This window comes from Ptychodera flava (assembly GCF_041260155.1).
Source record: "Ptychodera flava strain L36383 chromosome 23 unlocalized genomic scaffold, AS_Pfla_20210202 Scaffold_24__1_contigs__length_23054250_pilon, whole genome shotgun sequence".
NCBI lineage: Eukaryota > Metazoa > Hemichordata > Enteropneusta > Ptychoderidae > Ptychodera > Ptychodera flava.
The window spans coordinates 2,512,812-2,527,271 of record NW_027248278.1 but is presented as its reverse complement, the minus strand read 5'-3'; the positions used below and the strand labels follow the sequence as shown (position 1 = coordinate 2,527,271).

General features: G+C 39.6%; 1 protein-coding gene and 1 long non-coding RNA gene across 2 annotated transcripts in view; one reads left to right on the top strand and one right to left on the bottom strand.

Moving 5' to 3' along the window:
• The window catches only part of LOC139124777 (putative hydroxypyruvate isomerase), a 315,395-nt gene that overhangs the window by 281,500 nt on the left and 19,435 nt on the right, over positions 1–14,460 (bottom strand). The window lies entirely within an intron of this gene.
• The window catches only part of LOC139124560 (uncharacterized), a 9,790-nt gene continuing 1,998 nt past the window's right edge, over positions 6,669–14,460 (top strand). Inside the window, exons 1-3 of the long non-coding RNA XR_011549960.1 lie at positions 6,669–6,919; positions 13,591–13,866; positions 14,185–14,460. The exon at positions 14,185–14,460 is cut by the window's right edge and continues 1,998 nt beyond it. This is a non-coding gene — a long non-coding RNA (uncharacterized lncRNA). The remainder of the gene's footprint in view (positions 6,920–13,590; positions 13,867–14,184) is intronic.

Here is a 14,460-nt window from a genome sequence, read left to right as displayed (position 1 = left end):
GACTTACTCCAACAGTGATATTTGCAGGAAAAACTCCAATTTATTGATTGTAGAAGCACTCTAATTGAATGATTTCTACAAATCTGACTCCAATTAGTTGAATTGTACAACATAAAACTACATGTGAGTTGATTTGTACAAGACAGAATCTACTTGTGTGGTTTTTGTACAATACAACCCTTTATTGAGTGATTTATACTAGGGAAACTCTGATTGAGTGATTTATACAAGACAGCATTTAGGGGTAGGGTTAAAGTTAAGGTTAGCCTTTTTGTTAGGGTAGATAGGAACTATGTAGATGTTTGTTAGTTAGCTATGTGATGCCCGATAGAGTTTAACGACAGTAATATGTTTTACTAGGGTTCTGTCTTTGAAGAATTTAATTGTCGTTCAATATTTAGAAATGACCTCTAAAATCCACGACGTTGTCAAGCTTCGTTTGAACTTTTGAATGTTTGACATCCCACTCTCAATTCCTTGAAGCACGATCACTTGGAGGTCCGTATGGAAAAAGATCCGAAAGAAAGAAGCGGTCGAGGGGACTGTGAAAGAGATTAACAGTTAAATCCCATTTGTTGTTCACATTGATTATAGATTAGATTAGATACTTTCTCGACCTCTATCTTACAATAATTAAATCCTTGTCCAATATTTAGAAAATTTAGAAGACGCTCCCTGCGCTCCTCTCTTCGACTGATCTTCCAGTCTATGGTGAGGATTAATTCCTAACTAACATAGATAAAGTTACTGTCGCTTTTAATGGATATGTCGAAACTAAATGCCTAACTTGCATAGATATTAGTTGTCATAGAGAGTGTGACGACTAAATGCCTAACTTAATCGAGATATGTATGAGCATTGGCGTCATGATCATAAGCATGGCGAAGACTGGTTAGGTTTAGGGTTAGAAAATTTTAAATATTGTCACTTTTAGTTTTAAAATGACTGTTTTATTCCATTTTCCTTTAATTGAAGCAAATATTTGACATTGGGAATAAAAAAACAGATGACTAGTGCAAAATTGGCTTTCTTGCTATATGTTCTGTTGTGGTTTTATTTGAGTAATCCGTTTACTCTGTTGTTAAATTTGTGTTGCATCCACAGATCGCCCATTGTCGCTGACATTTAATTATGTATAAATCACCAGTGCAAAGAACTGCTATTCCCCCAAAACCGTCCAGTAATAGTTCTGTTTTTTATTATTTTATTTTATTGTTTTTTATTTCTCTTGTAATTGTTATATTTATTATTATTAGAGTTTCAACACCATGGAAGCTAAACCCTTTGGTAATCGTTCTGTTTTTATTCTTCTTCTTCTTTTTCTTTTTCTTCTTCTTCTGTCTCGCTTCTGCAACTACCACGCGAATACCGCTGCAACTACAGACTTCAAATTTGCCAGCCAGGTATAACCAGTCCGGGTTATGTCCATAGAGAGGATATTACGATTGACCAATCAGCGAAACTGCCGCCGCCAACGTCATGAATAATTAACCATGCAAACCGTGGCACGTACATTGCAACGAGTTTGGAACTTTTCGGCTTGATTTCGCCCTTATTTTTAGCACTGGGTAGTTTTTAGATATAGACGTTACGCACAAAGTTCAGTGCGGCCGAGATGGTGACCGACACAAGTGGTTAGTACATTGAAAATAACTTATTTGGATGAATTTCCTGGCCGGGTACGGCTCCTAGAAATCAGCATTTGACCCTTGTAAATCTACAGTAAGTTATTTGTCGCCAAATATCGCCTATTTTTGGTCAAATTTCAATTTAACCTTGCCATCTGCAGTATGGAGAATGTTTCAAGCTTTGCAAAGATGGGTCAACTGTTTTAGTCGGTCATCGGAGCACGATGGAGCACGAATTTTTCGATCACCATGCGTTTCCCGGTACGATTGACCCTTCGCTCAGAAAAACGCGCGCCAGATCAATCGCCGAGAAGTTAACCAAAAGCTGGAAAAGAGAACAAAAAAACGTCCAATAGCTCTTTGTCGAATATTGCCAAGGTTAAAGAAACTCAGAAAACTATTTCTGAAGAAATCTTACAATTTTTTAACACGGTAGAACGTCGCCAATCGACTGGAGCTAAGATACTTCCGGGTAGTCAACAGTCTCACTCGATCGGTGGATCTGTCAGGTCATATCGCGATCTGAACATAACATTTCAAAGTGAACCAACGTAACCTTTGACCCTTGTTACATATACAGTACGTGATTGGTTCTTGCCTTAAATTCATTACATATACGGTACCCCATGGCTCTTCCCTACTATCCTCTATATGGACATAACCCGGACTGATAACTGCTCGCAAGAAATTTTTGATCAAATGACCATAACCTGTGGGCACGTGACCTTTCAGCCATTTTCAAAGTGAACTTTAAAATTGAACTCATTTGCATTACAAGTGATAATTCAAAATTGAGCTCAAGTCACTATTTAGACCATATAGCCTTGCTCCTTCATGCCAAATATCAAAGTCATACGCACTGCCAATTTTGAGAAGATTTTTAAAGTATTATTTTTCTGATTTTTCATTGACCTTCGACTTCCCCTATACCTATGCAGCAAAGCTACGGCAATGGCTTAATCTGGCCTATGTTAAAGTCCGAGAATGCCAGCGTCTATTCGACAATGACAAGTAGGGGACCAATTGCACTCCACGGTTTTTGGGATAGCCCATGAACTTTGACCTTGGCATATTCCTGCAACTCATTTATTATGCACATATCTAATTCTGGGTTTCCACTGAAGCTATAGGTCTGATTTTTGGTACATACCCCGAACTATGGGAGCAAAGTTTTTCAACAAAATGTCACATGATCAGCTACTTCCTATACCTTATTAATTATGCATATAACTCGTTTGGGCATAAAAATAAGGATGGAGGTCTGATTTTTGGTATATAGGTATAACTATAGGATACAATTTCTTTTAAAAATGTCATATGTCCTCAATGACCTTTGACCTCAAATATACATATTTGTTCATAACTCAGTAACCACAAGTACTACACCTTTCATATTTGGTATGATGGGAGACCTTATGACGAAACATCCTGTACCTCAATAATTATGCACATATCTAATTCTAAGGTAGCCGATAGAGCTACACTGTCTGATTTTCTATACATAGGGTTAACAATTGGATACAATGTTTTTTTTACAAAATGTCACGTGACATCGAAGACCTTTGACCTCAAATATACATATTTGTCCACAACTCCGTAACCACAAGTGCTACACCCTTCATATTTGGTATGATGGGAGACCTTATGACGACATATCCTTTACGTCATTAACTATGCGCGTATCTTATTCTGAGCCAGCCAATAGAGCTAGAGGTCTGATTTTTGCTATAAAGGCATAACTTAGCAATTCAATTATTTGACAAAATGTCATGCGACTTCGATGACCTTTGAACTTGAATATACACATATGTTCATAACTAAGTAACCACAAGTGCTACACCCTTCATATTTGGTATGATGGGAGACCTTATGACACCACATCCTGTACTTCATTAATTATGCGCATATATAATTCTGAGCCAGCTAATAGAGCTAGAGGTCTGATTTTTGGTATATAGGGACAACTTAGCAATATAATTTTTTGATAAAATGTCATGTGAAATCGATGACCTTCGACCTTCAATATATGTGTATGTCCATAACTATGTAACCACGAGTACTACACCCTTCAAATTGGTATGATGGGAGACCTTATGACACCATATCCCGTACCTCATTAATTATGCGTCATATCTAATTCTGAGCCAGCCAATAGAGCTAGAGGTCCGACATTTTGCTATTAAGGCATAACTTAGCAGTTCACTTTTATGACAAAATGTCATGTGACCTCGATGACCTTGAATATACGTATATGTCTATAACTAAGTAACCACAAGTGCTACAACCTTCATATTTGGTATGATGGGAGACCTTATGACACCACATCATGGACCTCATCAATTATGTGCATATCTACTTCTGAGCCAGCCAAAAGAGCTAAAGGTCTGATTTTTGGTATATGGCGATAACTTAGCACAACAATTTTTTTGACAAAATGTGATGTGACATTGATGACCTTTGAGCTTGAAAATACGTATATGTCCATAACTAAAAAACTACAAGTGCTAAACCATGATTTTTGTTATGATGGGAGACCTTATGACACCACATCCTGTACCTCATTAATTATGCGCATATCTAATTCTGAGCCAGCTAATAGAGCTAGAGGTCTGATTTTTGGTACATAGAGAGAACAAAGCAATGCAATTTTCTTGACAAAATGTTATGACCTTTGACCTCAAATATACGTATTTTTTCAACATTTTTGTAACCACAAGGGCTACACCCTCCATAATCGGTATGGTGGGAGACCTCATGATGCCCAAGCTGTTCCTCATTAATTATGCACAAATCTAATTCTGGGTAAGCAAAGAGAGCTAGAGGTCTGATATTTTTATATATGTTAACTATTGGATACAATTTTTTTGACAAAATGTCTCTTGACCTAGATGACCTTTGACCTCAAAATAAGTTTTTACTAATAAATCAGTAACCAAAACAGATATATTGTTTATACTTGGTGGGATAGAGACAATGATGCCATAATCTGAACCTTATCAATTATGCACCTAATTATTTGCTTTACAATACGGTTAATATATCATTCTTTATGATGTTATAACTATGTAACCATTTCCTCATTTTCTCGAAACCCTTTATCGCTGCTTTGCAACTATATTTATTATTCTTTTTTCTTCCGTCCTCTACATGCAACTGCCATGCGAACACTGTTGTACCTAGAGACTTCAAATTTGGCACATAGGTAAAACTCCTCACAAGTAATTTTGATTCTTTACCATAACAGTTGGTCAGGTGACCTTGCAGCCATATTGAAAATAAACTTTCAAATAAACGTTCATGTGCATAAAATTAAACAATTGAAATGTTTTCAACAACTTTTGTAGACCATAGGCCTAGGCTCCTTCATGCCAAACATCAAAGTCATAGGCACTGCAATTTTGAGAAGAAGATTTTTAAAGTATTATTTTTCTGATTTTTCATTGACCTTTAACCTCCCCTATACCTATGCAGCTAAGCTATGGCAATGGCTTATTCTGGCCTATGTTAAAGTCCGAGAATGCCAGCGTCTATTCGACAATGACAAGTAGGGGACCAATTGCACTCCACAGTTTTCGGGATACCCCTTGAACGTTGACCTTGGCATATTAATGCAACTCATTTATTATGCACATATCTAATTCTGGGTTTCCCACTGAAGCTATAGGTCTGATTTTTGGTACATACCGCGAACTATGGGAGCAAAGTTTTTCAACAAATGTCACATGACCAGCCACTTCTATACCTTATTAATTATGCATATAACTCGTTTTGGGCATAAAAATAAGGCTGGAGGTCTGACTTTGGTACATAGGGATAACTATGAGATACAATTTCTTAAAAAAATATCACATGACCTGGATGACCTCTGACCCCAAAAATACATTTATATTCGTAACTTAGTTACCATAGGTGCCACTCCCGTTGGTATGGTGAGACGACTTATGACGGCATATCCTGTACCTCATTAATTATGCACATATCTAATTCTGAGCAAGCCAATGAAGCTAGAGGTCTGATTTTTGGTATATAGGTATAACTATAGGATACAATTTCCTTTAAAAAATGTCATGTGACCTCAATGACCTTTGACCTCAAATATACATAGTTGTTCATAACTCAGTAAGCACAAGTACTACACCTTTCATATTTGGTATGATGGGAGACCTTATGACGACACATCCTGTACCTCAATAATTATGCACATATCTAATTCTGAGAAAGCCGAAAGAGCTTGACGTCTGATTTTCTATACATAGGGTTAACAATTGGATACAATGTTTTTTACAAAATGTCACGTGACATCGACGACCTTTGACCTCAAATATACATATATGTCCACAACTCAGTACACAAATGACCTCAATGACCTTTGACCTCAAATATACATAGTTGTTCATAACTCAGTAACCACAAGTACTACACCTTTCATATTTGGTATGATGGGAGACCTTACGACGACACATCCTGTACCTCAATAATTATGCATATATCTAATTCTGAGAAAGCCAAAAGAGCTACACATCTGATTTTCTACACAAAGGGTTAACAATTGGATAAAATGTTTTTTACAAAATGTCACGTGACATCGACGACCTTTGACCTCAAATATACATATTTGTCCACAACTCAGTAACCACAAGTGCTACACCCTCCATATTTGGTATGATGGGAGACCTTATGACGACATATCCTTTACCTCATTAACTATGCACATATCTAATTCCAGGGCAAGCCAATGGAGCTTTAGGTCTGATTTTGGTGTATAGGGATAACCATGGAATATAATTTTTTGACAAAATATCACGTAACCTTGACGACCTTGGACCTCAAATATACATATATGTCTATAACCCAGTAACCAAAAGGGCTACACCGGTAATGGTCTCATGTTAACGTCACGAAATCTGTGCGAATCTCCCGATAAAATAACGCACACATCACGTGTCATCCTAGCGCCCCCTCCCGGTCGTTATTGCACTATATACGTACTTTGCAATCGCCCTCCCAGGTTTATCAACTTGCGCACCTATCTACGTGTGCTGGCGCATGTACAGGGGTTGACGTACTCGTGCCGTACCTGACGTTCGCTGGCGACCATGTATCGTTTCGTCCACTGTAGGTCATCGTATACCGCATGTACTTTACAATGCACATCATCGATCCTTATACGTAATTCATGCAGGGCATTTTACAGACATGTGCCTAACATTGATGTTAATCGTCTGATGTATGCGTGCCTCCCGATCACCCCACACACTACGTTACTATGAAACATCAACGACATGTACATGGTAAGCATAGGCGTGTGTCACTTTCAAGGCTATCAGAGTGGATACTCAAGGACACTGTTCGTGGACGTGTGTAGTCAAATACATCGGCAATACAGACACATTTACTTTGTCTGTGTAGTCAGACAGTGTATCGAATGGTCACACAGGTATTAATGTGGTCAATTTGACATCTATTACAAACACATCAGAACACTGCCCGTGTACTCAGGTAATTACAAACACATGAATACAGTGTCTCATATGGTCACTTATGTATAAGTGTGGTCAAGTTCATTTTCGATACAAATACATTAATACACTGTCTTTGTGGTCAGTGTCTGCAATGGTCACCCATGTATTAGTGTGGTCAGGTAGACAACAAGTACAGATACATACGTACACTGTCTGTGTAGTCAGACAGTGTCTCCAATGGTCACACAGGTATTAGTGTGGTCAGGTAGACATCACATACAGATACATATGTACACTGTCTGTGTGGTCAGTGTCTCCAATGGTCACAAATGTATTAGTGTGGTCAAGTTCATCTCCAATACAAATGCATTAGTACACTGTCTGTGTGGTCAGACAGTGTCTCCAATGGTCACCCATGTATTGGTATGGTCAGGTAGACATCAAAAACAGATACATAAGTACACTGTCTGTGTGGTCAGACAGTGTCTCCAATGGTCACACATGTATTAGTGTGGTCAAGTTTATTTCCAATACAAATACATTAGTACACTGTCTGTGTGGTCAGTGTCTCCAATGGTCACCCATGTATTGGTGTGGTCAGGTAGACATCAAAAACAGATACATAAGTACACTGTCTGTGTGGTCAGTGTCTGCAATGGTCACCCATGTATTAGTGTAGTCACGTAGACATCACATACAGATTATGTACACTGTCTGTGTGGTCAGTGTCTCCAATGGTCACACATGTATTAGTGTGGTCAAGTTCATTTCTAATGCAAGCGAATAAGTACACTGTCTGTGTGGTCAGACAGTGTCTCCAATGGTCACACATGTATTAGTGTGGTCAAGTTTATTTCCAATACAAATACATTAGTACACTGTCTGTGTGGTCAGTGTCTCCAATGGTCACCCATGTATTGGTGTGGTCAGGTAGACATCAAAAACAGATACATAAGTACACTGTCTGTGTGGTCAGTGTCTGCAATGGTCACCCATGTATTAGTGTAGTCAGGTAGACATCACATACAGATTATGTACACTGTCTGTGTGGTCAGTGTCTCCAATGGTCACACATGTATTGGTATGGTCAGGTAGACATCAAAAACAGATACATAAGTACACTGTCTGTGTGGTCAGTGTCTCCAATGGTCACCCATGTATTAGTGTGGTCAAGTTTATCTCCAATACAAATACATAAGTACACTTTCTGTGTGGTCAGACAGTGTCTGCAATGGTCACCCATGTATTAGTGTGACCAGGTAGACATCAAGTACAGTTACATATGTACACTGTCTGTGTGGTCAGTGTCTCCAATGGTCACACATGTATTAGTGTGGTCAAGCTCCTCTCCAATACAAATGAATAAGTACACTGTCTGTGTGGTCAGACAGTGTCTCCAATGGTCACCCATGTATTGGTATGGTCAGGTAGACATCAAAAACAGATACATAAGTACACTGTCTGTGTGGTCAGTGTCTGCAATGGTCACCCATGTATTAGTGTAGTCAGGTAGACATCACATACAGATTATGTACACTGTCTGTGTGGTCAGTGTCTCCAATGGTCACACATGTATTAGTGTGGTCAAGTTCATCTCCAATACAAATACATTAGTACACTAGTGTCTGTGTGGTCAGTGTCTCCAATGGTCACCCATGTATTAGTGTGGTCAGGTAGACATCACAGACAGATACATATGTACACTGTCTGTGTGGTCAGTGTCTCCTATGGTCACATATGTATTAGTGTGGTCAAGTTCATCTCCAATAGAAATGCATAAGTACACTGTCTGTGTGGTCAGACAGTGTCTCCAATGGTCACCCATGTATTGGTATGGTCAGGTAGACATCAAAAACAGATACATAAGTACACTGTCTGTGTGGTCAGTGTCTCCAATGGTCACACATGTATTAGTGTGGTCAAGTTTATTTCCAATACAAATACATTAGTACACTGTCTGTGTGGTCAGTGTCTCCAATGGTCACCCATGTATTGGTGTGGTCAGGTAGACATCAAGTACAGATACATAAGTACACTGTCTGTGTGGTCAGACAGTGTCTCCAATGGTCACACATGTATTAGTGTGGTCAAGTTCATCTCCAATAGAAATGCATAAGTACACTGTCTGTGTGGTCAGACAGTGTCTCCAATGGTCACCCATGTATTGGTATGGTCAGGTAGACATCAAAAACAGATACATAAGTACACTGTCTGTGTGGTCAGTGTCTCCAATGGTCACCCATGTATTAGTGTGGTCAAGTTTATCTCCAATACAAATACATAAGTACACTTTCTGTGTGGTCAGACAGTGTCTGCAATGGTCACCCATGTATTAGTGTGACCAGGTAGACATCAAGTACAGTTACATATGTACACTGTCTGTGTGGTCAGTGTCTCCAATGGTCACACATGTATTAGTGTGGTCAAGCTCCTCTCCAATACAAATGAATAAGTACACTGTCTGTGTGGTCAGACAGTGTCTCCAATGGTCACCCATGTATTGGTATGGTCAGGTAGACATCAAAAACAGATACATAAGTACACTGTTTGTGTGGTCAGTGTCTGCAATGGTCACCCATGTATTAGTGTAGTCAGGTAGACATCACATACAGATTATGTACACTGTCTGTGTGGTCAGTGTCTCCAATGGTCACACATGTATTAGTGTGGTCAAGTTCATCTCCAATACAAATACATTAGTACACTAGTGTCTGTGTGGTCAGTGTCTCCAATGGTCACCCATGTATTGTGTGGTCAGGTAGACATCACAGACAGATACATATGTACACTGTCTGTGGGTCAGACAGTGTCTCCAATGGTCACACATGTACTACTAGTGTGGTCAAGTTTATTTCCAATACAAATGCATTAGTACACTGTCTGTGTGGTCAGACAGTGTCTCCAATGGTCACCCATGTATTGGTATGGTCAGGTAGACATCAAAAGCAGATACATTAGTACACTGTCTGTGTGGTCAGACAGTGTCTCCAATGGTCACACATGTATTAGTGTGGTCAAGTTCATTTCCAATACAAATACATTAGTACACTGTCTGTGTGGTCAGACAGTGTCTCCAATGGTCACACATGTATTAGTGTGGTCAGGTAGACATCACATACAGATACATATGTACACTGTCTGTGTGGTCAGTGTCTCCTATGGTCACATATGTATTAGTGTGGTCAAGTTCATCTCCAATAGAAATGCATAAGTACACTGTCTGTGTGGTCAGACAGTGTCTCCAATGGTCACCCATGTATTGGTATGGTCAGGTAGACATCAAAAACAGATACATAAGTACACTGTCTGTGTGGTCAGTGTCTGCAATGGTCACCCATGTATTAGTGTGGTCAGGTAGACACCACATACAGATTATGTACACTGTCTGTGTGGTCAGTGTCTCCAATGGTCACAAATGTATTAGTGTGGTCAAGTTCATCTCCAATACAAATGCATTAGTACACTGTCTGTGTGGTCAGACAGTGTCTCCAATGGTCACCCATGTATTGGTATGGTCAGGTAGACATCAAAAGCAGATACATTAGTACACTGTCTGTGTGGTCAGTGTCTCCAATGGTCACCCATGTATTGGTGTGGTCAGGTAGACATCAAGTACAGATACATAAGTACACTGTCTGTGTGGTCAGACAGTGTCTCCAATGGTCACACATGTATTAGTGTGGTCAAGTTTATTTCCAATACAAATACATTAGTACACTGTCTGTGTGGTCAGTGTCTCCAATGGTCACCCATGTATTGGTGTGGTCAGGTAGACATCAAGTACAGATACATAAGTACACTGTCTGTGTGGTCAGACAGTGTCTCCAATGGTCACCCATGTATTGGTATGGTCAGGTAGACATCAAAAACAGATACATAAGTACACTGTCTGTGTGGTCAGTGTCTGCAATGGTCACCCATGTATTAGTGTGGTCAGGTAGACATCACATACAGATTATGTACACTGTCTGTGTGGTCAGTGTCTCCAATGGTCACACATGTATTAGTGTGGTCAAGTTCATCTCCAATACAAATGCATTAGTACACTGTCTGTGTGGTCAGACAGTGTCTCCAATGGTCACCCATGTATTGGTATGGTCAGGTAGACATCAAAAGCAGATACATTAGTACACTGTCTGTGTGGTCAGACAGTGTCTCCAATGGTCACACATGTATTAGTGTGGTCAAGTTTATTTCCAATACAAATACATTAGTACACTGTCTGTGTGGTCAGTGTCTCCAATGGTCACCCATGTATTGGTGTGGTCAGGTAGACATCAAGTACAGATACATAAGTACACTGTCTGTGTGGTCAGACAGTGTCTCCAATGGTCACACATGTATTAGTGTGGTCAAGTTCATCTCCAAAACAAATGCATAAGTACACTGTCTGTGTGGTCAGACAGTGTCTCCAATGGTCACCCATGTATTGGTATGGTCAGGTAGACATCAAAAGCAGATACATTAGTACACTGTCTGTGTGGTCAGACAGTGTCTCCAATGGTCACACATGTATTAGTGTGGTCAAGTTTATTTCCAATACAAATACATTAGTACACTGTCTGTGTGGTCAGTGTCTCCAATGGTCACCCATGTATTGGTGTGGTCAGGTAGACATCAAGTACAGATACATAAGTACACTGTCTGTGTGGTCAGACAGTGTCTCCAATGGTCACACATGTATTAGTGTGGTCAAGTTCATCTCCAAAACAAATGCATAAGTACACTGTCTGTGTGGTCAGACAGTGTCTCCAATGGTCACCCATGTATTGGTATGGTCAGGTAGACATCAAAAACAGCTACATAAGTACACTGTCTGTGAGGTCAGTGTCAGCATGGTCGTATAGTATAAGGTGTGGTCAAATGCATAAAGTACTGACATAGTGCAAGGCAAATGCTGTGTGGTCGTGGTCAGCATGGTCGTATAGTATAAGATGTGGTCAAATGCATAATGTACTGACATAGTGCAGGGCATGTGCTGTGTGGTCGTGGTCAGCATGGTCGTATAGTATAAGGTGTGGTCAAATCCATTAGGTGCAGACATACAGCAAGGCATGTGCTGTGTGGTCGTGGTCAGCATGGTCGTATAGTATAAGGTGTGGTCAAATCCATTAGGTGCAGACATAGTGCAAGGCATGTGCTGTGTGGTCGTGGTCAGCATGGTCGTATAGTATTAGGTGTGGTCAAATGCATAAAGTACTGACATAGTGCAAGGCATGTGCTGTGTGGTCGTGGTCAGCATGGTCGTATAGTATAAGATGTGGTCAAATGCATAAAGTACTGACATAGTGCAAGGCATGTGCTGTGTGGTCGTGGTCAGCATGGTCGTATAGTATAAGGTGTGGTCATATGCATAAAGTACTGACATAGTGCAAGGCATGTGCTGTGTGGTCGTGGTCAGCATGGTCGTATAGTATAAGGTGTGGTCAAATGCATAAAGTACTGACATAGTCAAATCCATTAGATGCAGACATACAGCAAGGCATGTGCTGTGTGGTCGTGGTCAGCATGGTCGTATAGTATAAGATGTGGTCAAATGCATAAAGTACTGACATAGTGCAAGGCATGTGCTGTGTGGTCGTGGTCAGCATGGTCGTATAGTATAAGGTGTGGTCAAATCCATTAGGTGCAGACATACAGCAAGGCATGTGCTGTGTGGTCGTGGTCAGCATGGTCGTATAGTATAAGATGTGGTCAAATCCATTAGGTGCAGACATACAGCAAGGCATGTGCTGTGTGGTCGTGGTCAGCATGGTCGTATAGTATAAGGTGTGGTCAATGGATTAGGTGCAGACATACAGCAAGGCATGTGCTGTGTGGTCGTGGTCAGTAATTACACATATTCATCCAACCTATGCAATGTATGTGAACATATTGCAGCAATTAAACTTTTATTATCACATAAGCAGTGTGATTAAATTCTTGTTTTGAGCCTGTACTCAGCCACACAGTACCAATTTTATTCATATTTTGAGTCGTGGCTTCCACATGCCACGGCCAGTTTGGTTTAGACTTAAGCTTTGGTTAGGGCTAATAAATCATGACATGCATATGTATGTACACCATGACATGTATGTATACATGAATTTTTGTTGTAATATGGTTCAAAATGGTCACCTGGCAGCCATTTCATTATGTAATTTTCATATTTTGAGCCCTAACTCAGACATGCCTCAGCCAATTTGGTTCAGACTTGGCAAAGCGCTAATGATCATGACATGCATGTTCTCATGAAGTTTTATCACGATACTGTAGAAAGTGACCGCCAGGTTGAAAGCCCACAATGTATGTCAGAAAAAATATTAAAGTTCCGAAGTTTTAAACCACACTGAACTGGTGGGGACAGTGTCATTGACTGATGACTTGTCAAATTACAGATTTTGTATTTACTCCTTTGTCAAATGTGAGCTAACCATGTCATTGATGGTATTTTTTCTCTTAATGTTTATAAATTGATGTGTTCATTTCATAGTTTTTTGTTCATGTTGTATATGTTCTAGATTGGCATGATTTTTTCCGAGGGCTCCATCAACGTTAAAGAAAACCCAGTAGACAAAAGAAGACCATGCATTTTCATCGGCAGGCACTTTTTTGAGGATAAAGAATATACTGCCTGTGAGATAAATATACATCTTAAATAGGCTGAATATTGTCCTGGAGTAAGGTAACAAGGAAGTTGAAAGGTGACACACAATGTAATACTAGAATTACAGCTAGATGTGTGGTAGTGTATAAAGACACCTTTGCACAAATGGAGCAGACAATGATACACACAGGTTTGTGAAGTAACTTTATACATGTGTTTATATTTTAAGCTCACATTTGGTATATACATACCAATGTGAGCTTAAAGCATTAGTCCGTGTCCGCCTTTGCGCTTGATATCTGGTGTTATGCTGTACGTGTACCTCTTTCAGACCATTCATGTCTATAGTAGCTTCAGAGACAATTGTCTCTATTTGTAAAAATTCAGGCATAAAGACTGTTTTATGGCTATACGAGAACATAAATAAGAATGAAAGGCACATATTAATACGTCTTATGTAGGGTATCTTTTGACAGACTGTTCTAATGGCTATTTTCATTCATTATAGCAATTTATGGTGGTGAATTTGCAAGTGAAGCCGACATGGATGAGAGAAAAACAGATAGAGATGATGACATCACAAAACCTGAAAGTCATGATGCTACTGATGAAACGGAAGAGGGCGAAGACAGTCAACTGCTGCCGAGAACATATTTGAAGACAATGACGGTGACATTGCTGCTGAAGACACTGGAAAAGACAAAGACGACAATGATGGTCAGGATGGCAGTAGGATGAAGCAAAAGAAAAAAAAGACCAAGGCAAAGAAAGCTTTAAAGAAAAG